This window comes from Rattus norvegicus, chromosome 1 (assembly GCF_036323735.1).
Source record: "Rattus norvegicus strain BN/NHsdMcwi chromosome 1, GRCr8, whole genome shotgun sequence".
In the NCBI taxonomy this organism is placed as follows: Eukaryota; Metazoa; Chordata; class Mammalia; order Rodentia; family Muridae; genus Rattus; species Rattus norvegicus.
In genome coordinates, this window is record NC_086019.1 from 231,542,824 (window position 1) to 231,570,715 (window position 27,892).

Sequence of the window (27,892 nt, forward strand, 5' to 3'; positions counted from 1 at the left end):
CCAGCTTAATGCGTCATTGCTGTGGCGCCGCGGCGGGGAAGGGGCGAGCAGTGGTTGGGCGACTCCTCTGTTCGTTCCTTCCGCAAATAATCACTGGGCGCGGGCTCGCGGGAAGGCTGGTTAGAGAGGCCGGGGCGCTCAGAAGTATATGTTTATGAAGCAAGTATGAGCTCAGAAAGATAGTCCCTTGGTGATGTGGGGCTTCATGATGGAGCACGGTCTAGCCTGGGTGGGCTTCCCGAGGGATGGAGCACAGGCTTCTGAAGTCTAAAGGAGGCAACAGCGGCGCTTTGTAAAACTGTCCTGAAAGCGGGAAACCTCTGCTGCCCAGCTAGGTGGCAGATGGGAACCAGTAGAAGAGAGTTGTTAGCCTGATGGTGGACAAGAATAGGTTCTGGTCTTTCTTGAGAACAATAAAAACTCCCAGGCGTTCTCAAAGAAGGATAGAAGGGTACAGTAGCAGCTGAACTATTGGAGCCTTAGGCTGAGATCTGAAGAATAAGACATGGGAGTAGAACCCACAGGGAAAAGGCCAAAGAGGAGGGTAATTTACCCCAGGGCTGAATCTGGGAGGGGAAAGGGAGAGAATAGTAGACTTAAGGTGATTGGGAGGAAGAAGCTTTGTGACATTTTTTTAAAGTTGTCATATTTCTGCTGCTAACCATTTACTTACTCATGCTCACTCGGTATGGGAATTCAATGAAAGAAAAAAAATGCACACATTTAAAGAATAACAGGTTTTGGTTTATGTAATTAATACAAAACTTTGTATCTCATTAAATAGAATTGTATTTGTTCATTTATTCAGTCAACTCTCCTATCCGGGCACACCTACTTACTGTATTAGGAAATGAGACTTGTGTGAGGTCATTCACTTGCTACTGGATGGGAGTGGGGATTGACAAAATAGGAGACTTTTGGTGTTAAGTGTTTGGGAGAAAAGTGGGATGGTGTGGTCTAGCACTACTGATGGAAGTTAAGGGACAATTGGGCAGAGTTAAGTTGTAAGTTACAAATCCTGTGGACTGCAGAAGGTGGGGGCAGGACCAAGCGTTCCAACCAATGCTTAAGGGCCAACAGACCCACTGGCTTGGCGACGAACAGGAAAGAAAAAGCAAGATGGAGACAGTGATCTTGGAGGGCAAAGGACTGAGCACCTAGTCCTTTGATGAGAAGACACTGAGCAGTGTTAGGCAAGGGAATAATAGGCTTGTGCTTTGTTCATCTGTTATGGTTTGAGATGGAGTCTCACTAAGTCGTTGCTCGGGCTAATCTCAAACTTCTGGGCACCAGTGATTCACCTCAGCCCCGAAGGAAGTAGGACAAAGCTATACAGTGCCACACTCAGCTTGGTTTATGTTTTAAACACTAGTCTGGCTCCATGGAATATGAGCTGAAAGAGGGCCAGAGGCAAGAGTGGAGGCCAAAAGATAGGTTAGGAAGCTGCTACTCAGCAGAGTTCTGGAGTAGGGTTGTAGCAGTAGTGAATGGGGAGAAGTAGTGAACCCCGACACTATGTAATCGGGTTCAACCACTAAGATTTGCCAATAGATTAAATGTTGGTGTTCAAAGAAATAGGTAATTTAAATGGTTATGTCAAATAGGAAAGGTACACGGGGTGGATGTTAAGAGTTCAGTTTGGGTAGGCTTGAGGAAGTATAGATATACATCTGGCCACTTTGAACTAATAGTAATATTTTTTTTTCAGCTGAAGAAGGTAAGATACAGAGGTCAGTGACATGCAGCATTGCACAGCTTGTTAGTGGTGGGAACCACGTCTCCTGTTTCCTCATCTATATGTTTTTCCACTTGATCTCAAACAGGTTGTAATCAAAGTTCTTACTAAACATAGATCCTGAAGATAAAATAATGTTAAGCATTCATACCTGTTACAGAACTAATCTACACAATACCACATCCCATTAAATCCTTCCTTGAAACAGCATCATGGGGTAGGTATTATTATTGATGCCAGTTTGCAGGGAAAACCAGAGATTTAGTAGCACCCATAGAGAACCAGGCCTTGGTGGGTACAAGGCCTTTCTTTGCATGCTCTCTGCTCTCTTTAAGTGCAATGACACTTCAGAACTCAGAGAAATCATTCGTGTATTGGCAGTGTAAAGGCAGTGGTATGAGACAGGATTTGAAGGCCAGGTAGAATTTTAATGGATGACACTTTATAGAGAAGTAGGAGGTGACAGCAGCATGGCGAGCTTGATTAGTAGATGCAGGACCTGGAGAAAAATAATGGGGAAAGAAGGAGTCTGAAGATGGAGCTGTGAATGCCTGGCAGGCAGATCTGTATTTAACATGGGAAGCAGTAGGGGCTGCTCAGATTCTCACAAGAATGGCAGGCCGAGAGCCATGCATTAGGACCTGCAGATGTTTCAAACCAGGAGGAACCAACCACTGCTTTTAGATATCTGTGGCTCCCACTCACTTTCAGCATTTCAAAGCAACACATTCTACTTACTGCAGTTTACTAAATACTGATCTGTAAGTTATATGTTACAAAATAGTATTGATATTGTCAGAGAGGGACAGTTGTCAAAAAAAAAAAAAAAAACCCAAGAGGTCCAATTGCCAGTATATGGAAGAACAAAGGCCTGAACCCATTCAAATCACGATCTCAATTTAAGAACATGCTGCTCTTGGTGAATTTCACGCAAACTGTGGGAAAAATTGGTCTGAGACAGAAGGATGCTCTGAAATCAAAGCTGAGGATAGCAGGAGGTGTATTTAGGAGACACTTTTCTACCCAGGATGAAGAGGGAGAAGTCACAAGTGACCAAGATCTGTCAGGGTGGGTGTCTGCAAGAATAATTCATTAAAACAGCAGGGGGAAGAAAGAGAAAGAGAGGGAGGGAGGGAGGGAGGGGGAGAGAGAGAGAGAGAGAGAGAGAGAGAGAGAGAGAGAGAGCAGACTTTAATACACCTATGCTATTTGTTTTTGCCTGAACATACCAGTTAAAGGTTCCAACTTGTTTTCATTCCATGCCTCCCCACAGTTCACTCTACCAAACTTCCATGATAATCCTTTTTGAAAAATTGAATCTTTGCTTTCTTATTCAGGATCCTTGGATTTTGTCTGTTCTTTTGAAAAAGGCTAAGATCATTCAAATGGTTCACTGTTTCTCTGAAGAGTCTCTGCCTCCTGCCGATCTCTAAACCCCTCCCCAACCCAGACCTCCCAACCCCTAAGTCCTCACCCTGCAGTTCCTCTAGATACTGCCCAGAACTCTTTTGGATGACTTCCTCTAGTGAACATCCACACTGCTCTGTCCCTTGCACAATTACCCAAGTGCCACTGACTGAGACACTCTCTCTGACATTCAAAAAAACAAAAAACAAAAAACAAAACAAAACAAAAAAAAAAGAAAGAAAAGAAAATCAGTAGGACTTTCAAGTACTCCGCCTGCATTTTCAGGCCTCTTACCCTGTTTTTATCTCCTCTGGGAGTACCACATGATCCTCCTATTTCACTCGAAACTCTATTCCTATGTCTATGTTTTCTTGCCTGTTCCCCATCTAAAAATATAAGTTCCTTATGAACAAAACCAGATGTGTTCTGGGCTGTATGCCCAGTATCAAGAGCATGGCCTGCCACAGACTATTCAGTGTTTGTTGAACCATTGTGTGAATGAATGATAAAGAATGGACGAACTAATGTGAGTCTGTCCAAGAGGGAAGCAAGGACTGTCATTTGGAAAGCTAGCCCAACAGGCTTTTCTAGATTGATTCTAGGTACTTCTTACTTTAGAGGTGTTTTTCTAATACCAGGAATATCATTCTTAGCTATACTGCCCTTCAGCCCACACAGGTAAGTTATTTGAATGAATCATTATGTAATGGACCGGAGCCCTGTGGGTCCATCTCTTCAACCTTCTGCTGACACACACTAGACAGAATTAAAATTCTCAGTACTGAAGATTCTAAGCAGAGTTTAGTATATCGAGTTACCGCTTCCTCTCAAAGCAATCAAGAACAAATTAGAGAAAATCAAAGCCATAAAATGCAATCCAAACTGTTGCAAATGAATTGTGCCAGAGGCAGGATCCAAGGGACCAAGCCCCAGTCAAATAGCCCTTCTGGTTTTACTATGAATTAAATATCACATGTGTGCAGTTAAGATCCATGCTCATTTCTACACCATAAACTAGACATGTCCAGTAAACTTAATCAAGATTAATATTAGATTTTTAAAAAAGTAATGGATGGATTTTCATTCCTGTGGCATTTTTCACTGTTAAGCCTTCCAGTGTACGGCAATGCAAATTTCCACCTCTCAATCTATATAAAATAAATGGGGAATGTAAGCACATGTACGTTTATGTGCACAATCTGAGATGGGGGTAGCAGATATCTCAACATCTCACATTAACCGGCATCACTAATCTAAAGCAAAAGAAAATTGTAATCTGAAAATACAGGAGCTTAGTGTTAACTGGTCAAACAATTTAGAGAAAAAAATGTCAGTATAAAGATATATGTACTTCCAGAAGAGGAGGAATTGGCCACTCCACCCTTATATGGGAAACGTAAGAGAAGTAAGTGGTGAGTTCTACTAAAAAACATACGAATTTTCCTGATTCACCGTTTAATAATCCCAAGTACAAAGCCCGCCAAGATATCCACAGATGAATGGATACATAGCTTACCTAATGGCATTCTTTACTCAAAAGGTGTTTGAGTCACAGCATGATCCTGGGTGAAAGAATTTAAGCCCAGTACATGCCCTATTGTATTTGTTTTGTTTTGAAACAGGGTTTTCTATGTAGTCTTGACTGGCTTGGAACTCACTATGCCGACATACAAGCCTCAAACTTACAGAGATCTGCCTGACTGCCTGTGCCTCCCAAGTGGCAGGATTAAAGGCCTGTGTCACCAAGTCCAGTATGGTTATGTTCTCATGGTGTTCAGAATAACCCAAATCAGTCAAAATAGTATCAAATACTCGAAATTTACATTTCACTATGTATGGAATTGGATCTCCAAATGTCCTCATGGCAAGAAACACATGGATGGAATGGTATGTAGAGGCAAGAAGAACAGGACAGGAATATGACGACACACTTCTTGGGAAGCAAGATACTTTGTGCAAACATTAACCTCAGCTCTAACTCCAAACTTTCGGAATGCTGTTTCCATCCCAGCAAAGCAGTATGGGTGAAAGATCAGCTTTCTGTCCTTGATAGTAGGCGGGAAGCAAACGGAAACAGCCCGGAAGCTACATTTACCTGAGGCCTCAAGCACCCAGGCTCCAGTGACCTCAAAAAGCCCTGAAGATTTACTGGGACCATTTATAGAACACCGAAAGAGCTATGAGCTGGTCTTGGCTCTTTTCCTCCAGTGCTTCATAGATGGCTCCCTCTGAGAAAGCAGGAAGGAAGGCAGCTTACTGTCTTTTACTGTCTCCACTGCAAGCTTCCTGTATTGTGTTTAAGCCAGGGTGGCTGTGTTGCCTTGGTGGTACCCCACAGTACAACTCGAAATGGAGCAATTAAACTAGAATCTAAAGAACACATGGGGACTGTCTAAGCATGGGTGAGAATGGATATAACTGTATATAGTGTCATAAGTCTAATCCCCCAAAATGTATATCATGTTGAAAGGGAATTATTTGTCTCACAAATTTATCAGCCACTCCACATTATTGGGGAGTCTATGAAGTATACCTTCAAAAGACTAACTCTAACATACCAACTATTAAAGTAACAGCAACCAGGGGATATGGACATTCAGGCCCTTCTCAACTTACATTTTAATAATACCTAAAAGCCATATCCACATAGAAAATGTTCAAGGCTGGAAAGATAGAGGCTTCTACCTACAAATGCCTTCTACCTATAAATGGTCCCAGCAAAGGTAGAGTTCATGCCTTCAGCCAGGTTCATATAAACAGATGTGAATAGTAGGTTTTTTTTAATTTTTTTTAATACAGAATATCAGGAAAGAAGTTAAAAGGTTTTAAATACTTTTAAATTCCTACTCTTTGATTTTTTTCTTTTCTTTTTCTTTTTCTTTTTTTATCTTTAAGACAGAATAGAAAATGGGGTTGGAGCAACTTGTTCTCACAGATTTCAACACTGTAAGAGCACTAGCTTTGGTACCTTCTTTTTGGCTTTGAACTCTTCCTAGGTCATAATCCAAGATTATAATATTATTTTCTATATGTATAGGCTTCTTTCTTCCTGTGTACTATCCCTTGCGAGATTCAATACAATTGCCAAGAAGAGGAAAAACACAATCACTTTCAAACAATGTATAAATAAGAACGGCAGGTAGATTTTATGTAAAATATAAAGTTAGTAAAACAAAAATGTTCAAAAGTCTGGTTACATGTATATACTTGGGCCTTCCAGATCACGGGCATTCTTGGGAGAGGTAGGGAAGCCTTTTAAGGTTGATACTGAGGTTTTAAGTCACTGGGGATAGTACCCATGAAGGGGATGTGAACCACCAATCTCTTGTTTCATCAACAGGATTCTTCTCACATGTACTCCCACTAAGGTACACTTCTTCCAAATACAAGATGGCTGAATTATTATGGCCAGATGATTTGGGTTTATGACTATAAACACAAACAAGCCTTTCCTCTTTTGAAGTTGACTGCCTCAGGACTTTCGCTAGGGAAACTGATTAACACACGGGTGCTTAGAAATTTTCTATACAATCTCCACAAATTAGCACTCAGTAGGACTATAATCAAAGAAAGGACCAAACCCGGAATCAGACTATTATACTTCCAGCAAATACTTTAGGATATACTTTTCTCATCTGGGAAATGGGGACACAAACCCTTTGTGTAGGATCAAATAACAGGGTGTCAATTATAGGTTTGCAGACAGTAAAGGCCCTATACAAACAGGTTTCTCTTTGTTAACATACTCTGTGCCTTGATCACGGAGGGATACTGCCCCATTCTTTCACTACCCAGAGGACTCCTGCTTTCTCTTCTCGGTCTGATCTATGGAAGGAAGTCTCTCTTCATCTTCTTCCCCTAGACTGTAGCAATTTTAAAGCCGGGACTTTTCTGTGGCTTAGGTGTGAATCAAAGGATTCATGTAACGGTCAGGTCAAGAGTCTCTAAGAAGGAAAAAATGGCAAACCCATGCCTTTACAATCACCATTCTGTGCCTGAGTGTCGCAGGAAGGATGGGTGGTACAGGGCTGAGGCTGTCCATCACACAGGATGTGGCTGGATCATGAATGCTGTTCCCCACAGCCAGCCATTTGCTAATCCCCTGCAGCAATGCAGCCTTCTCTGGTAGCGCTGAACTTTTCAATTGGGACTAATCCCAGAGGCTTATTCTGATCTATTCACTTAAAGCCCTGCTTTGAATTACTGCCTGTCACATCACTGTCCTCAGCAGACGACACATTGCACAGGGATACACACTTTCGGCCGTGCCTGACAAACAAGTTGAACTCAGCCTTTCAGAAGGAGTGGAGAAGTGGGGGGTAAAGGGGGGAGGAGGAAGAAGAGGAGGAGGAGAGAAAGAAGCTGGAGATTCCAATGTTATAGCTGATGTTGCTAGAGGCAAGTCTTTGTCTTCAAGTAGCTGAAACCAAGATATATTCTGAGGAAAATGGAAAACATTCTAAGGAACTCTGAAGCTAATGTCCCAACCTAAAGCTTCCTAAGCTTGGAGAAGGCCGATTCTTAAGGATTCCTAACCTAGGAGTTCTTTTGGCTGAGAGGATAACACAGCTTCCTATCCAAGAGAGTAAGGTTTTTTTTTCTTTTTACTGAGAAAGAGGAGAGCCTGGGGTTTATGGTTGCCTTTGTACACGGCTATCTTCTGAGCTAAGCATAACACCACATGCACTATAAAGCCACTGGTGGTTCTCAACCTGTCTAATGCTGAGACCCTTTAATACAGCTCCTATGTGGTAACTCCCAGCCATAAAATTATTCCATTGCTAGTTCATAGCTATAATTTTGCTAGTGTTATGAAACATAATGTGAATCTGTATGCAGGATATCTGATATGCAGCTCCAAAGAGGTCAAGACCCACAGGTTGAGAACCACTGAACTAGCTGCTCTGATGCCTTCTTCTCATACAAAATTGTTAAATTGAATACAACTGAAATTTAGTTAGACAAGGTTTTGAAACCCACAGCTCAATCTGTTAGCAGGAAATGGTGTTTTATGACCTATGGAGTCCAGTCACCCACATTTCCTACTTCTTAGGAAATAGGGATTTTGTTTCACCTTCCTTTCAATTCTTTTTCATTAATTACATTTTATTTTGTGTTCAGGCACGTGTGTGCCATGGTGTAGGAGTGAAGGTCAAAGCCACGTAGCAGGAACTGTTTTTCTCCTTCCACCCATGGGCTCTGAATGCCAAACTTACACCTTAAAGCTTGGCGGCAGTCGCCTTTACCCACAGAGGCATCTAGATGGCCCTGTGCTCTTCTTTTGAAAACTTTTGGCCTAAAATGCAGCTGCTTTTTACAGCACCGTGCTATTGTCACTGTGAGCATAACGTTGCAGCTTAGACCTAGAGGGAATGTGTCCCAGGTATCTTTGTAAGTACTTCGGGAACTTTCCTCAGTCCATCGCAAGGATCATTAACTTCCTGTGCGGATCAGTTAAAGTAGACTTAGAGAGGTTGGTTCCATGAGCTTCCTCAGACGAGTAGGCAGCCAAGCACTGAGCACGAGGGCAGAGTGAGAAGCATTCTTGGCTCTCAACCTCATAAATACCTAGATTCTTCAAACCTGCTAACTCCCTGGGTCTCAAATTAATAAAAAAAGTATTAGCAGACTTGTTGTGTCCAACAAACCAATTCATCAGTAAAAGATGAGGAGCTCATGTAACTGTATGAGCCAAGAGATATTAATGAGGTTACAAGATGAAGGAATTAATAATCCCCATTCATCCCAAAGCAGTCATAAGACCCATGCAGAGAAATAGTTGTGAGAAGTCCCTACACAAATGCTTGTCAGCAAGGAAATCAATGTCCAGAGGGAGCAAATGTTTTCTTGTTTAAACAATAAATTTATTTTTTTTCCTTTCTTTTTTTCGGAGCTGGGGACCGAACCCAGGGCCCTGCACTTGCTAGGCAAGCGCTCTACCACTGAGCTAATTCCCCAACCCAATAAATTAATTTTTATTCTATACACATTGGTGTTCTGCCCGCATGTATGTCTGTTTGAGAGTGTCAGATCCTCTGAAACAGGAATTATGGACAGTTGTGAGCTGTTGTGGGTGCTGAGAATCGAACCCACGGCCTCTGGAGAAGCAACCAGTGCTCTTAATCACTGAGGCATCTCCCAAGCCCTGCAAAAGATTTCTTTAAAGTCAGAAGTGCAACTATCCTCAGAGCTAGGATGTTTTAGATCCTTTAGGATTTCCCACAATGTTCTGGCTTTTCTTTCACTTTCAACATGCACTCCTACAGTGTTTGCTAAGGTTCTTGTGCCGTTAATGCTCAAATCTGTATGCTTAGAGAAGGCTTCTCAGCCTCTAGACTCTATCATCAGTGCCTAGACAGCCCTGCTGTGTGTGCCACAGCTTCCTCGAGCTCATCTTGTCAAGTAATGAGCTCATACCTCCCTACCCCGAACTTACTTTTCTTGAAAACAAACTGTGTCAGTTTCTCAAGACAACTAAGTCAGAAAAATACCCCTTGCTCTCCTTCCTTCTCATCTTGACGCCCGTAGGTCAGACCTTGTGGGAGGGCAGGAACTGCCTGTCTACACACATCCTCACTGAGGAAGATCAGCTACCATGAGGTTGGAGACTTTGCCCACATCACTGCAGTCCCTGGACACTAGAAAATAGTCAAGCGAGTTCACACAGGAGCCCGGGAAGGCTTCTGAGCATTTTTCAGGGAGAGCCAGACATAGAGAAGAGTTCCCTGTGCATCCCATGAGTGTTGTTTGTCACATGAACAAAGGACAGAGGTCTCTTGTCAATACTGCAGAAATGCTGAAGGAACGAGGGCTGTGGTTTGGCTCTGGGTGTGGGTTGGAGGTTGGGGGCACCTGCTGGCAGTGAGAGAAGACTCCACTGGAAACCAGAGAGGACAGGGATGGAGATTAGACGGAGCTGCGAAACGGGTTACATTAGAATCACTTTAACAAACCCAGAACTCCATCTGTGTTCCAGGTAGACAACTTTTCCTACTTTCTTATGGATCCACAGGAAAACGAACAGCAGAGAATTGCATGGAGTGTAACAAGGGACAGGGTTTCCTTCAGCTCATTCTTGTTTGAGAAGTGACTGGTGGTTAAGAGAGATAAGGATGAGGCCACGTCAAGTGACCCAGAATGGAAGGAGATGGATCCAGGGCACAAGTAACCAACCAGTTGGGAATATTTATTTGGAGCCTAATATACTTGGACTTTAACATTCTCCAAGTCTGGGCGGGGTTTCTTTCTCTTGAATCGTAACCCGTACTACTTTCAGAGTGATGATCCTGTCTCATCGTTCCCTCGAGGACAACATAAATATGCCTCCCGTTCTTTGGCAAAAGTGAAGGGAAAATACAATTAGTGCCCAGCTTCTAGACCTGGCTGTAAGCTAGAAAGGGGACACAGCAGATGTGGCAGTAAAAACCTGTCTTGTTCCTCAAACTTAAATTGCTCTTAGAAAATGTAAAATCAAGAGACTCGATTAACCTTAACCATATGTCAAAGAAACTCTCTGAAATGAGAAATTCAGGAGGACTGAGGACATCTTCTTTAAAAAAAAAAAAAAAAGACAGGGTCTGACCATTTAGCAAGCTGGCCTCAAACTTGACATCTTTTTGCTACCCCAATAAGATAGAGTCTTTCAATGGACTCAGAGCTTGCTGTCCCTCTCCCTAGTCCCGGTTATGTTGGCTAGCCAGCAATCCCTAGTGATTCTGGTCCTCCTGTCTCTTCCTGTCCCCCTCAGCATCAACGCCCAGTGCTCTGGTGACTGGTGTATGCAGTGATATCAGACTTCAGTATGGGCGCTGGGGAACTGAACTCATGTCCTTAGGCCTGTGCAACAGGAACTCCTACTCACTGAGCCATCTCCCAACCCCTAATATCACCACAGTTTAATGTATTCAGGAATGCACATCAGATGACTTTCTGTCATCACGAAGTGATCCAATTTCTTTTTAAAGTAAATTTTATTGACAAATTTACTAGCAGTAAACACATTCTTTTTAAGAACACAGTTCACTGAGTTTTTTTTCTTCCAAGTGTGTAGTCAGGTAACTATGGCCATAATCAGTGACGGAATTTTAGCAAAATGCTCTGGGCACCTCTCAAGATGATCACGCAGATGTTTCTATTTTAGTCCATTTAATATGCAGAAAGACTTCCCTGCTATCAAGCCAAGCTTTCATGCCTGTAATAGAATTAACTTGGCTGTAGTTATTCAGTGCCTAGATTCTATTTGATGGTATACCGTTGAAAGGTTCTCCATCAATATTCATAAGAAAGATTGATCTGCAGTGCACATGTCCACGCAGACCGATCTTGTCAATTTCTGGTGTTAGGACCATATTGACATATCAACAACACTTGAAAGTCTTTTTCAGTGTAGTCAGAAAATGGTGAGATGGAGATCATGCCTGGTACCATAAATCTGATGAAGACGTAGGCCTAGTACTAGAAATCTAAGAACCCATGGTTTGGGAGCTCACAGATCCAAGGGTGAACCTATTTTTTTCTTTTTCTTTCTTTCCTTTTAGTATTAGCAGACTTAGTTTCATACTTCCCTACACATTTGTATCTTTGTACACCAGTCGAAGGAACACTAATCTAGACCACTGACTAGTGCAGCTCTCAGCTCCCAGCAAAGAAGGGTACATGAGTGGACAGTGCTTAACCCGGAAAATCACAACTATTCAAAGGGCAGAGAGGAGGTGTCTGTGGAGTGCTCAGCCACAAGCCGGACATCTATATCACATGCCCATCTCTCAAGGCCCAAGGACCACTAAGGAAGAGGGGGTAGAAAGACTGTCACAGACAGAGGTGGGGAGGACAGGAGTCAAACAGTATCTTCTAGAGATGACACTGCACTCAGGCTGTGGCTGCCTGCACATGACCTGCACAGTACCCATTAACATTTCAACGTGGAACACGTAGGGGCTCCAGTAGAGAACCTCTATCCTTGCCTGAAGAACTGTTGACAGTTGATGGCTTCTAAGAAAGGAGAGTTGGTTTTCTCTAAGGGTGTAACCCTGGTAAGTCAACTGAGTTTACCAGTGGAGAGCTCTGCACCTATGGGCTTACAGGTATGGTGAACTGGACTAGGTGGGCACACGAAGTTGGGAGGGGTCAGGGAGTAAGAGTGGACCTGGGAGGAGTTAGAGTGGTGGTGAATATGATCAAAATATAATGTATGCATGCATGAAATTCTCAAAGGTATTAATAAAAGGTGAAATAGTGACAAGACCATTCATGGATTTTTGCAGACAGGTTCTCCCTGTGTCTCAAAGCCTGCTTTGATATGCTGTATCACTGCTCTCCTTGACGTCAGCATTGGAGGTATTTATTGAACCATCTGAATCTTACCTTTCGAGTACATCCAACACTGAAGTTTTTGATAGCTGTCTCATTTCCCTGGGGGCCACTGGTGAGTCTCCTCTGTCTTCTGGGAGTCATTCCATAAAGTAAATGTTTCTAGAAATTTTGACCACTAACTATCTCTACCGTGGACTTGTAGTATCTTTGGTTGCTTCCTTGCTTCCAGGAGGCCAAGAACCTGGACCTTGGACATGCTGCTCTGCTCACTAAGTTACATTCCTAAGCTACCTCTCCCATTTTTAAAAATTAATTTTTTAAGGATAGCATACGAAATAATGGCTTCGTCACAGCATCTTCATGCGCATGTGCTGTGATGGTCTGTTCTCAACTGTCTCCAACTCCAACCCTCCCTGGTATTCCCCCGCCCCAGGCTGGTTCATTGCATTTCTGTTCCCAGCCAGTCCATCCTTCTGCAATGTCCTCCTTTTAAAAAGTTTCTCATCTTGTTCAATTTTACTCTGATGCAAAGGGTAGTTTTGGTGCTTTTCAGTGAGATCCTCTTCCAACCTCTGCCTACACATTTGCTGATGGCTTTGATGCATGCTGCACATTTGATATCGCGCACATTATTAAGTCACCATTACTCTTTTTAGAAAGGATACACTCTCAAGTTAATGGGCTTACAGGACAATAGTGACTGCCACTTTAAAGATGAAATTCATGATGCGGTTGTCCCATTTTACACCACAGTTCCATCAGATGTAGTATCCCCAAAACACGGACAGGCCAGACTGGCCACGTGAAGCCCATATGCACTCCTGGACCACTGCACAGGTAACAATGTATTTATGAACTTTCCCCAACTTTTCCAAAGGTGCTGGGGATTGCTCCACAATGCTTGGTCCACGGGCTCTGATTATAGTCCTCTCCTCCTTAGACTCCACCAGCATACTTTGACTATATTTTGGGCTTCATCAGCATTGAAGCTGACCTTGCTGCAGGGTTGGTGGTACCCTTCTGTGGTGATTTTCACTGTAGATACTTATTAACAGTACAAAATTTATAAACACACAAAAAATAACAGATGACAATTACCAATAATCTCATCCCTTAGAAATAACTTCCCATGGTATTTCTTAGAAACACTGCATGTTTATACACACACACTCACACACACTCACACACACACACTCTCACACACACTCTCACACACACTCACAGAGACACACACACTCTCACACACACACTCACACACACACTCTCACACACACTCACACACACTCACACACTCACACACACACTCACACTCACACACACTCTCACACACACTCACACACACTCACACACACTCTCACACACTCACACTCACACACACACACTCACACACTGCTCACTAACTGACCATTTTCATATCATCTGCTGTGAACACCTACCCATACCAACATAGGTTTATGCCTTCAATTCCAATGTACGTGAAGCATGACTATATCATGGACTTATTACAACATTTACATAAATACAAACCTCACTGTTCCTCCTTTACTCACCACGAGACTACAAATACACACTTTGTCATCATAGTATACCATACTTTTTTCTGCACGGCCTCTCTCTATATATATCACACAATAAATAAAAGAGCCACACTATAATTATGTGTTGATGAAAACTTAAGGTATTCCCAACATACACTATAATGACCATCATCACACACCCCCTGACTAATCCAATTATTTTCTCGAACTAAGTTTCTTAGTTCAGAATGTCTACATTGGAGACACGCACTGCACAGCTTGGTGAAAGACCTTGAGGAGGCCATAGCAGCAACATCCCATAGATGATCTGGGAGCAGTCATTCACTGCCTTCACTTCAACCTCAGTACTCCCACTGTTCTGAGAGTTAAATGACAAAACAACCCCACACACCCCTAAAAAAGTAGGTTGTTGGTTTTTTTTGTTTGTTTGTTTGTTTTTGTTTTTGTTAGCTTGTTCTTCTATTGTGCATCGGAATTACTACAGCCAATTTTTCTGATGTGCTGGTTGTTCCTTCTCAGTAAGTGCACAAATCACTTTACAGGACTGCTTACTGTCTATCTATACACACGACAGCCAGCGTAAACTACATTTGGTTCATAAAATCGTAGGTCCTGTTTTGTTGCAGAATTGTAAGACAAAACAAACAGCAACAAATCATGCCTTCTACTTTTTTTTTTTTTTTGGTTCTTTTTTTTTTCGGAGCTGGGGACCGAACCCAGGGCCTTGCGCTTCCTAGGTAAGCGCTCTACCACTGAGCTACCCCAGCCCCGGGATGCTCGCCTTCTACTTTTAAAGGCAGCTCTGGTGCCACTGCTCAGAGTTTTACTTTAAATTTATCCAACCCGGATAAAGGAGAAGAACAGTTTTTCTCCATGTGGCTCCAGTAAAGACACAGGTCGAGTAGGTTTTGTCACAGCACAGAATTGAGAATGGCACAGTCCCACTTGCAGCTCCTCATTACAGTGCAAGCATCTGATCCACATTTCCTGGTAACACAGTCTCATCCCCAGCTGCTCCAGGGAACGGAGCACTACACGGACGCCAAAGATAAGCTCTGTTTCGCCACAATGCCAACATCTGTACTGCTAGAAGTATTAAAAACCAGAAGCAGCTTCGCTCGGAGCTTTCATTTTAAAACATGCCTTTTGTTATGAACAATTGTGACTGATTTCCTTTTAGAGTGGCACGTGATGAATGCTCACTTTTTCATTTTTTTTTTTAAAGCCAGTTAAGAACAAATGACCTGCAAGTGAATTCAAGATAATGAGCAGTGACTGTAACATTCCATTAAAGCATTTTTGGTTGAAATGCTTAAAAACAATGCCCAGAATGCATATCCCAAAGGCAGTGAATTAGAATGGGCTTTCTCAGCTTTTAAGAAGCTTAGTCTTGTTTTGAGAATGCATGCATTATATTTTAAATCTTCAGCATTTTTAATAAAAATTACTAAAGAAATCCTGTTTACATTTTTCAAATATAAGAAACAAAACTTTCTAGCTGTTTTCATGTTTTTAGTTCAGAGATGTGACTAGGACCATAGACTAGAGAAGAGGTTAGAAGATCCAACTTTGTCTACTGTAACCTACACAAACGTCTTTGGCTCTGTCAACACACTTACCTTTTGTTTTGAGGCACTGTTGCTGAATGTATCCATCTTTATAACCTTTGGTAGAGCAAACAAGTAACAATATGATCTTGGATGGTTATCCCTGTCCAGTGACAGAAGCTTTTATACTCGGAAGCTTTTATATTCCTAAAGCTAATGAGAGGATACCCAACTAGAGGTCTAAAGTCCAGTGCCCCCAAAACTTTATTATTACACAAATAGAGCTGCTGGGCAAGACAAAGCTTTGTCTCCCAACTCAGTCATTACACAACAGGTCCCTAAACACAATGATGTAAAACTATTGTGTACATAATAATTACAGTAGTTTAGAGCTTTTAATCCTAGCACTAAGGAGGTAGAGGCAAGCAGACCTCTGTCTCCATCTCTCTGTCTCTCTCTGTCTCTGTCTCTCTCTGTCTCTGATTCTCTCTTGGTTTCTCTCTTTCTGTGTATCTGTCTGTGTTTTTCTCTGTCTCTGTCTTTCTGTCTGTCTCTTGCTCTCCCCATAGTGAGTTTCAAGCTAGACAGGGTTATTATTTAGCGAGAACCCATCTAAAATCGAAACTAAACAAAAATCAGCTTAGTGCAAGATGATATTGAAAATGGAAAGGTGTCTTGCGTAATTAATAAAAGTGTGAGTTCACCCACAGTGGTGGGCTTACCTAACTAAACATTCCCAGAAACATGCCACAATTTGGCCTGCCGCAAGCAATGAGCAAAGGAACACCACAGAGACCATTTCTTGTTGACATGAAAAATAAGCCTTCAAGTATCTTCCGAAAGCAGCGAGAACCTTAAAGAGAATTACAAGGAAGCCAAGCCTCACATGCGGAAGTGAAGGACGGGACAAAGGCAAAGCTCACAAACAAGTAATTGGATGTTAAAAATTCCCCCAAAAAGGAGATGTTTGTAAAAGGAGACCATAGGAAAAAGGCAGAGGCCTTTTTGGCACCAGCATTCGATGGAGGAAGGCAAGCTGACCTGTATTTAAAGGTATTTATGTCAAGTATCACAGGGCCAAAGGCCCTAAGAAAAACAACCCTGGAATTTAGTCTTAGGAGTAAGGCAATGTGTCCCAGCCCCTCTCCATAGCTGTCTTTGTACACAGCAGGAGGAAGCCTACACTCTTAATACCATGGGGTCAGTGCCAGGTGACTGATCAAAGAGGGCAAAGTGAAGTCTACAGGCAGCTCAGGGGACACAGCCAGCTTTTAGAGGCCACCCAGTAGCTCAGAGAAAAGGGGGATTTGTTCATGTGACCTTAAGCCTTGCAGGGGTCAGGCAGGATCACGTCAGCTTTGCTCTTTAGACTTGTGAGGGAGGCATGGGTCAATGATCATTTGAGGACTGGGTTGGGGTGGGCGGACCCTGTGAGGTCATCTGGGATTCATCCTCAGAGCTCTGGCCACCCTTCCTCTAGCCCTGCATAGAATATTTTTCACTCCAGCTTTTTCCTTCCTTCCCTTCTTCCTTCTTTCCTTTCTTCCTGCACGCTAAAAGGACAGTAAATCAATCTCTCTCTCCTCTCTCTCTCTCTCTCTCTCTCTCTCTCTCTACACACACACACACACACACACACACACACACATGTATATACAGTGTGACAACAATTAGCTTAGTTATAATCTCAATATCTTCTATATTTAAATTGTTAAAATTGGTGTGTGTGTATGAGTGTGTATGTGTGTGTATGTATGTGTGTGTGTGTGCGTATATGTATGTGTGTGTGTGTGTGTGTGTGTGTGTGTGTGTCCAAAAGGAGCTGCTGAATCCTGGAGCTGGAGCTGCTGGTAGTTGTGAGTTCTTCCTGTAGAAGAGCAGGAAGCATGCTCACCAGCTGAGCCATCCATCTCTTTAGTCTGCATAGTTCCCCCATTTTGAAGGAAGTAAAATCCTAAGTTACTCATACAGCATAATTTAATTAAATCGGATTATTTTGCATGAGGGAGTCCAACAAATAAGAATAATGAATATATCTAAGGAATGACACGATTCTATTACAAATTAACATTCCCCCTTCACAGTGGCACCATGCGCATTTTTGTAAACAGCTGGTGATACCCTTATGCAGTGGTTGACTGGCTCACGAATATACTTTGACAACACCCATGCCGCTAACCCCCCAGGTGGGATCAGTATCTTACACAAACAGTAGTCCTTTAGAAAGGGCATCTTTAAAGTAGGTCACAATTAAATAAAAATTAATCTATGTTTCAAAGTGTAAGTATACGCCTCAGACATTCAACTGTACTGCACAGCTAAGGTCTTGACAATTTTGCACAGGAAGCTAAGGCTGGACACTCCATGGGTTGCTAATCTATTTTTCTAAGTTGATTATGATACACTACAGATTCCTTTTTTATAGATCTTTCGAAATCCAGCACAAAAGACTTGGAGATTTGTTGGACTCTCCCTAAAAATAGATCTGTTTAGTAGGTTGGTGGGTCGCCTTCCGGTGGGGAAAAGCACTGGGTAACTGTCACTCACCACGCTGTATCAAGTAGGTCACATGTGAGTATGTTCCTAAAAACATCTTTTTGCAGAAAAAAAAGACTGTCATTGTAAAAAGAGTAGAATAAAGCTACAACTCATGTATGACTGAAGGTAGTAAAAATATGAATGATGGAAACCGGGAGATAAAATGAACAAATTCTCTGATATTCCATTGACAAAATGTAATAGCCTCACTCTATAGCAACGACAAAGCCACTAGGTAAAAATCAAGTTCCCTTCATTCTAGAAGTAATCAAGCAACATGTATGATGAGCTAAAATTCATGCTCATAAACAAAATAAGATACTAAGCAAGCAGTGGGAAGCTAAACAGAAACGTATACGAGTGACATAAAGCCATGTGTTTTTACAGAAGGATATGAAAAAAATGATGTCATGGCATGTTCATCAAATGACAAAGGTTAAACAGAGTTTTTTCCCCAAAAGTTTTAAAATATTCTGTATCTATAAGTAATATAGCAGGGTTGGTTTTCTTTATAACTTAATGAAATGACTCTAAAGTTCTTGAAAACGAATTTTAAAGAATGCTTCTGAAGATTTGGAGAGAAAAGATGAATAGTAAGTAGTTTTGGGAACGGAAACCTATTCTGTTCCATTCTTTAAAAATTAGAGCCTGGCACGCTGAGGATGATGGGAAGCCTCTGACTCAAGCTCCTGGGAGGTGGAGCCAGAGCCTGGCACGCTGAGGATGATGGGAAGCCTCTGACTCAAGCTCCTGGGAGGTGGAGCCAGAGCCTGGCACGCTGAGGATGATGGGAAGCCTCTGACTCAAGCTCCTGGGAGGTGGAGCCAGAAGGATCTGAAGTTCAAGGCCAGCCTCAGATACCTATGAGGCCGGCCTAGAGACTACATGAGACCTTGTCTCAAAAAACAAAATAAAGCCTGGAAAGGGAAGAACAATCGAAATGTAAATAAGAAATACTCAAGTTAATAAAGAAAAAAAAAACAAAATCAAAAAGTCTAGAATTCAGTGTTCAATTTACAGGGCATTTCAAATCATGCTGGGTCACTGCCCACCTATTTTGAAAAGGATCAAGTTAGAACCCGCAACTCTAAACATTTTGCCTTCTTTAATCTCTTATTTTTTCTACAATGAAAAAAAGTTGGTCAATGGTCTTCCACAAAGATAATTTTTGTTTGTTTGGCTGGTTTTTTTTTTTCCCCAAAGACAGGGCTTCTCTAGCCCTTGGTCTTGCCGCCCCCCACCCCCCGCCCCAGTGTAGGAGAATGTCAGGGCAGGAAGGTGGGAAGGGGTGGGTGGTTGAGTGGGGGAACATGCTCATATTAGAAGGGGCAGGGGGGATGAGATAGGGGGTTTATGGACAGGAAACTGGGAAAGGGGATAACATTTGAAATGTAAATTAAAAACCCCAATTTTAAAAAAAGGAATGAAATTTAAAAAAAAAAAAAGGTTTCTCTGTGTAGCCCTGGCTGTCCCGGAACTCACTCTGTAGACCAGGCTGGCCTTGGATTCACAGAGATCTGCCTGCGTTTCCCTCTCCAATGCTGGAAGTAAAGATATGTACCACAACCACCTGGCTTAAAGAATTCTTTTCTTTTCCTATTTTTTTGACAAAAATAAAATTTTAAAGTAAACAGCATTTTCCCCATAATTTTCTACTAACATCATGAAAACTTAAACCACAAAAAGTACCCGGCAAAATTTAAGGTAATATTTACAAAGCAGCAGAATGGGAAAAAAAGGCCTGTCTAGTCACGATAAAGACCAAATTCATAGGTAAAAATAATATATCTGACAGCATTGCTTCGTAAATCTCTAGGGAAAAACAACAGTAAAAGGTGAACAAAGTAACAGGAAGGGTGCTGCTAAGTACAGTCCACAGACTTCTGTGATCTCACCTCAAGAGCAAACCGCTCTCACGGATACAGACAAAATTAGCAGAAAGCAATTTGGAAAAGAAATCGCAAAAATGACCAAAAATATGTATATGTGCCCAAACCAAAAAATGTGCAATTAAGACATATTACAATAAATATTTTAAGAATCAATTATTTTGTTTAAAAAAATCAACATATCGAAGATTTTTAAAAAGTGATTACGTGTAACTTTCAGGCAAGCCGGGAACAGAATGCCCCCATCTCTGGTCTAGATCTATGTCAACGTCTTCCCAGGGATAAACTGAGCAGTGTACGAATACCATAACGTCTCATGACCCTGCTGATCCCGTAATTGCCCTTCCAGGAATCCATCCTAAGGAGATGGCCACGGGTATTAAAAGCATATTTCTGATATTTGGTTATTAAAATTATAAATGTCAAACAGTAGATTTAGAGCAGCTTTTCCTGGGGAAGACATGAGTAGAAGCAATGATCTGCAGAGTCTATGAGTCACGGTATTAGCCAATAAGCTCATTATGCTAATTACCAAGAAATAACCATTAAAAATGCTTTTGAGTCCTACTTAGAAGCAGAAAACATTCATAATATCTTAAGTGCTTCACAAAGCAGATTTTTAAAACAGCATGTCCTCGATGCTCCTATTCTAAAGAAACTTTGGAAATAAACAGGAACAGAAAGACTGAGTGATACTTTCCAAAATTTTATCTTCTTTAATAACTTATATTTTATATATTTTTCACAATGAAAAAAAATATGTATTACTTTCATGACAAGAGACATACAAGCAGGTTTTCCTTGATGGAGACCTCCCAAGAGAGGAAAGGGCTCACATATCCTTAGTCAGGAAGTACAGGTACTGAAGCTAATTTTTACTTATTAATTTTTACTCTTTCCCATACCTTCTCTTTTTTTCTTCTTTGCCTGGGTGATTTCTCCATCTTAAAATATTTGTTCCCTTCCCCATTTTCACTTAAAAAAAAAACAAAACAAAACAAAGCCAAAGGGACAATTAAAAACCTAACCTGCTTGGTTTGGACACAATACAACCCTCATTTTTGCGTCCCATAGCTGATGATCCTGCTTTTTAAATCCTCTTTGATCTTTCTAGCTTGCACAAGTCACACATGCTCCGTCATACAGAACTCAAAATACAACAGAACTCTGTCTGCATTCCAGATATGACCGGTCCTATCTGTCCACAGCACCTTCCCTTCGTTCCCTGTCTTTATCCCACCACAAAACACGGTGAAGGAAAAGGAAGATTTATAGAAAGACCCTGCGATATCCTCACCTTTGCAGTGGACACAACCCCTAACCAGGAAGCTGGGAAAGCGAAGGCCATGGGAGCAGATCTACCCTGGGCTTGGGTGCCTTTGCGTGGGGAAAGAGCTATTCTCCCAGGCACAAGTAAGGCTCAAGAGGCCCCAGAGGACTGACTAAAACTCACAGTGGCTATCAGCAGTCAAGGAGAAACAGGAGATTAAACATGATGGCTCTACAGGCATGGTTTCTCTGCATGATCAGATTGCTTGCATTGGACAAAGAGAAAGACGAAAGGTGAAAAGTTTTGAAAAAGTCAAACTATACGAATGGTCAACAGGGCCCATTTGTATACAAGTTCAGTTAAAAAGCAGTGTTCTGGCCTTGCCCTAGCTGCGTAACTAAACCTCTCTAGGATTTGGTCACATAGAGCACTGATGAACTCTAAGAGTTCCAGTTCAAGCCTATTGTCAATAATATTACATTATAAAGTTACAGGCAACTTAGGATGCAATGTATACTAAATTTAATTAACGTGTACTATGCACCCATCAAAGTGAAGGCATTTCCAATAACCTGAACTACACACTTGACATCTATTTAGGGAATCAACACCACTACAGAACAGCATAAATGTCTACAGCACAGAGTGTTACACACTCTAAAGTAAACTTTTAAGGCGCTTACTCCACGTAAAATATAAAAGATATTCTTCTAGTTAGCCTTTGCCGTCAACTTGACGCGGCTCAGTTACATTAAGAAGTCTCGGCTGGGGAACTGCCTGTTGGCAGGTCTGTGCAGCTTTTACTTGATTGCTAATTGATGTACCTTCCATGGGCAGTACTGTCCCTGAGCAAGGGGTCCTGGGCTACATAGGAAAGCTAGCTGAGCAGAAACTCCAGCGCAAGCCAGTAAACAACATTCCTTCATGGTTTCTGCTCCAGGCTTCTATCTGGAGGTCCTACCTTAATATACTGCTAGAGGTCTAAGCTAAATAAACCCTTTCCTCCCTAAGTTGCTTTTGGGCGTGATGTTTATCATAGCAATAGAAAACAAGCCAAAACAGATGTTTTAATTTGAACAACTTTTAAGGATTATACAGGGAAGCAAGAATACAGGTTTGGGTGCCGGCCCTGAAAAAGTACATATAAGGTAACACACACACACACACACACACACACACACACACACACACACACACAAATCTTTATGGCAAGGTGATCTTCCTGAGGGACTTGTGCGTGCCTAGTGAGTACTACTCTACCACTGAGCTTTGCTCCCAGCCCCAGAAGCAAACATTTCAAAGGGGAAATTTTAGATTGTTCACATTGCTGGGAAGCCACCATTTCCCTTCCCCAGCCCTCTCGCATAGGCCAGCGAGTGGGATGGGTGTGAGAATCAACCTTGATTCTGGCCATTTCCCAATGAAACCTGGAAAAATATCCCAATTCATCCAGGTAACATAATGGGGTGGCTCACTGTAATCCAGAGCTATTCAATAAGTGTCTGCGTAAGTCTCTAGCCACAAAGAGGAGTGCCAAATAGCACCTGGGAAGGTCGAGCCACAGAATCGTCCACAAGAACTGACTATGAATATTCTATAAGTTGGACTTTTATGAGCCAAATTATCCAGTGCCTCTATTCTCTCATTTCACCCCACTTTTGTGTGAGTATACACAGAATATGGGAAGAGTATGGCAGGTCCAAGCTCACGGGAGGCCAGCCCTAGCTGGCTTTAGGGAGCCCCATTCTTAGGCGGAGTATATTTGAAAAGTGACTGCCTATTAAAACTGGTAATTACAGGTATACCTCACACACAGATTATAATTGCCACGACTAATTATAAGGTACCCTTAGAAATAAGATTCTACGTTAATCACAAAATTCCTGTTACCAACAAATTTCTGAGTAGAACATGCCCTCAACACAAGTCTACTTGCTCCTAATACTTTAATCCTTGCAATAATGGTTATAAGGTTCCTGAGGCTCAGGAAAGTAAGCCTAATGACTTCCCCCAAAGTCATTCACTTTTCAAATGGAGATCAAAAATCACAGAGACCTGAACCAGGCCTTTTACCTGCTCGGCATACACTTGCCCTGAGTCTGCTTGTCAGCAGGGACTGATCCCCAAACCATTGCTACAGAGAATTCCCACAGCACCTGGGTAACCGGAAGCCACATGGGCTACCTTTGAGAGGCACTCCCAGGCAAAGTGTTCAAAAGGAAGAGAAGGAGTAGGCCTTAAACTGTTACCACAAGCAACAGTCACAAACAGTGCATCACTGAACACTGGGCTCCATAACACCGAACTGTAGCCATAACACCTATCCTTATGAAGAGTAATAGTTTTACTCCGAACTCCTTTACCCTTTACAAAGTTATTGAGCACATTATCATTCATGCAGTCTAGCATTAAGGCTCTCAGAAACATCTGTATTCAGGGTCATGTCCCCAGGGCACAGAGGCACAATGTCCTAGTCCCCAGTTGGACCAAATTCCTCTTCCTTGTGAAAATAGATGGCAGTGTCTATTCACAATACTCTCTAACTTTCACTGAGAGCTGCTAAATGGCGCTAAATATTTCACATGTTTGAATGGGTCCACCGACACAATTCCTTAGTGAATTCCACAGCTCCAGTCACTGTGGAGAAAGCCGTAATTATGGAGTAACAGACATGTCACTGACACATGGAAAAGGTTTGCTTGTCACAGTTTATCCAGGGGATTAGTGAAAGACTTTGAGGAGTTTGCCTGACTGACAGGTGCTCCATCAAACCAAGTTTCCACAGCTCACAGGAACAGTGCCGGGAAGCTCTAAGACAGGAAGAGAAACCGAGGAAGGGGGCTCTGTGATGTTAAAGCACGTGTTGAGCTTTTTATAAATTCTTGTCACACTTTTTTATTTGGGTAGGGGGCGAGAAACATGTGCCAGGGTGTGCACTTGGGAAGTCAGAGGACAACTTGAGGGAGTCAATTCTTTCCTTCTGCCATGTGAGTCCCGAGGACTGAACTCAGGCCATCAGGCTTGATCGACAGTCTCTTTATCACTGGGCCATATTGCCTCCCCCACCCCACATTTGATCTTTGTAATAGAAACAACTTTTGGAAAAAGGTTTCAAATGCCTGTTGATTCTAGCACAGGGTACTACACAGAATGCTGTGTAATCAACTAGTCTGGCAATAGTGGGTTAATCATCTTAGTTAGTATATGTTTTACCAGGAACAGTTCTGGGGCCTTACCATACATTCTATCATTTGAATATCCTCTCCTCAATGAGACGACTGTTGACTTGGGCTTCCCACAACCACACAGCCACTTAAAGAAGCAGCGAGGGCCAAGCCCTCAAAAGGGAATGATTGATTGATTGATTGATTGATTGATTGATTTTTGTCCTCTAGGTGATATTGGCAATGCATGGATACAGTTTTGGCCTTCACGACTGGGAAGAGGCACTACTCTACCTAGCCGGTAGGAACGAGGGCTGCTAACATCCCACATGCAGGGGGCAGCTCCCCAGCCAGGAATTACCAAATGTTACCGGTGCCATGGTTGAGAAAGCCCGCTGTAGAGGTGATACTCTGAAAGGCAGACAGACAGACAGTCCACTGGTACTGGCTGAAAACCAGATGTTACTAAGTTCTCTCCCTGAGTCTCAAAGGGAGAAAACTGAACCAGGTGCCTTCCAGCTTCTCTTGCAATTGGCTCAAGCCTCGGCATTGGCTCATACTCAGCCCTGGCCTCCACTCTGATCTCGCCACCTTCTCTGCCCATCTCTACAGTGAACCGAGGGACATCTGGAAAATTCAGAATGACCTCTGCCTCTCAAAGAGCCAGAGGAGATTGCCCTTTCAAATAAGCCAACAGATTCTAGACGGTTACAGATCCCAAGGATTTGGATGTGGGCCTCATCAAGGGAATGCAAGTAGGTCTTTCATTTGTACTTGAGGGCAACTCTAAGCCACCCCCTAGAAGCTGGAGAAAGATATTTAACCAGCAACTCCAAGCCCCAGCACCGGAACTACTGCAGGGCACCAATCAGTCCGCATGTGCTCCAAACACTCTCCGGAAGATTCACGTGCTGACAGGCTCCCAGGATGGAGGAACCACAAGAATCATTGTGTTAATTCTCTTAACATTCTTTCTTGGACATTTTTTGTTTCCCAGGAGGTGTATATTATACAAAGAACGACCTGTAATCCTTGCATGGCGCTGCCTACCCCCTTCCTGAGTTTTAAATATGCAACAAATTACAGCCTTAACTGCACATGTTCCCTTAGTGCTGGTACTTTATGCTCAACCTAAAATCTCACTCTTGCTGTGAGAGGAGGTTATTGTCCATGGAGGGACTGATATACTGGGTCTATGTGTGGGTGGGTGCCGGAGTTTTCATCACCCCCCCAAATGTTTTGATGCTAAAAATACTGGTTATTCAGCCAGAAACAGGGACTAAAGTACTGATAGCTATTACAAACGGCATGAAGCCTGAAAACATGCTGGGGGAAAGAAGCCAGACACAGAAGGATCCATTAGATGATGCCCAGTGGAAGACACAGTCACAGAAACAGAAAGGCAGATAAACAGTTTCCTGGGGCTCAAGGGGTCAGAACTGGGGTATCCTGCGCTACGTTCTGGAGTGTCTTAGAGCACAGTTTTCACCATAAAACAGTAGATTTTAAGTTCTGTGAATATCACCTGGGTAAAAATAAATAAAGGAACTGCAGCTTAGACAGTCCACTTCTTTGTCATGTGATATTTAAAACATATTTTCTTTCAAATAGGAAAGGGATTCCTACCTAAGAGATTACAACGTCTTATTTTAAATAGCTGGACCAGTAGTTCTCATCTACTCTTGGTAGGTCTCAGAGATGTTCAAACCACACAGCCTTACAGTGTTCTTTTATTTTTATTTATTTTCTTTTTGTAACTAAAGTACTTGCTGTTTTTCAAGAAGTTATATTATAATTTAGACAAAAGCAGCAGTAAGGATCATATTTTTGCCTCTCTCTCTCCTCAAATTAGTTCCTTAACTTGCATTTTCTGACAGCAGGGCCCTGTTAGATAAGAGAAGGGAAGTGCTGTGCTAACTCTGAAGCACATTTCAAATGCAAGGCTTTATTTCTATAAATAATGATGCTCATTACGGAGATGGAGTACAGCGCCCTGCTGCTGAGGTACACCGGCCGTAGCTAGCCTGAGGCACTGGTGGTCCATTCAGTCAACGGACAAGCGACTAAGCACCATGCCTGTACAGCCGCACTGGACGAGTACTATCCAGATCGGACCCAGCACAAGAACCAGAGCAGCGAGATAAGCTGCCTGCCTCCTGAGGAAGTCCATCCAGGCTGTGGCCTTGAGGAATGTGGGCTCTCCCAGTGGCTTTATGAGGAGGAAAACTCACTAAAAGAAGGCTCATGACCTGTCTCTTCTGGGTGGACCTTATAGCCAGGGAAGAGCAGGATCAGATACAGGCTCATCCTTGAGTTGAGGGCATCTAGAGGGGATTCTAGAACCACTGGGCTCTACAAGGCTCTCCCGGGACACTCTAGCTGCTGTGTCTAGAGAACTCTTGCCTCCAGTTTCTTCCGTGTTGCTACTCTTTCTCTTCAACTCATTGTAACGTTCCACCTGGGTTTCTGATAAGTGCTGGTAAGGGTTCCATTACCATGGCCCTGCCACATTGTACTGAGGGGACAGTAGTCCAGGTTCCCAGTCAGAACCTTCCTTCATGATGCAGAGGAAAGGAACTCAATTCAGCTCAGGAAGCAGCATGTTCTCAAGGCAAACCCCAACCAGTGTGGGGTCTCTCCTTCTCCAGATACCTTCCTGCTTGCCGCCAGGCCCCATTCTTGGGCTGTGGTTGCCTAGGTTCTCAAGAAAGGTGGTGTACTTGAATTCTGAATGGCTCTCGGCTTATTTCTTTCTCAGTCCTTTGAACCTCCTTGCAGACTTCCATATCCCACAGGGAAAGAAAGCACTTTCATCATGTAATGTGGTCCATCCTTGGCCATAGCAGGCAGATCTGTGAACAGCTAAAGCAGCTAAAGCCACTGACTTCTTGTCCACGTCACTGGTTCTCACTCCTACACCCTCCTCCCACTCCAGGGAGACAGATGCAGTTCAAGGCATTGTTGCCAAAAGAGCCTACCACCGAGCTTAGCCCTGAATATCCGGGACGAGGCTCTGACAGTCTTCATCTTCCAAGCTCATGATTCTTCTCCTCAGACACAAGCTTAACATGGCAGTTACTGCTGCTGTGTTCTGGGGCTGCCTGAGAAGCCCAACGTCTGTGTCGATACTCAGCAGGAAAACCAGGAAGTATCCATCGCAGGCCAGAGGCCTCTTAAAGTCAACCATGTATCCCCCATTTTGTCTAATTCATGTGAAGCAAATCTTCAAGTCCACGGGGTTATAAAGGATGACACAGAATCAACCATCAAGATATTGGCACTTTGGCGAAGCAATGGTGCAAAGAGCATTGGTTTCTACCCTTTGGCAAATCAGCATGCCCTGGGGACATGGCTTGCCTAGTCGATCCATGAAATAGATTTCTCCTCAAGTAGCCATACTACTTCTAAGGGGACTTATCTGAAATTGAGGTTATTTTTTTTTTTTTTTTTTTTTTTTTTTTTTGGTTCTTTTTTACGGAGCTGGGGACCGAA

General features: G+C 42.7%; 1 protein-coding gene and 1 pseudogene across 1 annotated transcript in view; both read right to left on the reverse strand.

The window, feature by feature from the left end:
• The window catches only part of Pip5k1b (phosphatidylinositol-4-phosphate 5-kinase type 1 beta), a 278,257-nt gene that overhangs the window by 210,988 nt on the left and 39,377 nt on the right, over nucleotides 1-27,892 (reverse strand). The window lies entirely within an intron of this gene.
• On the reverse strand, nucleotides 274-27,587 carry Dynlt1-ps1 (dynein light chain Tctex-type 1, pseudogene1; annotated as a pseudogene).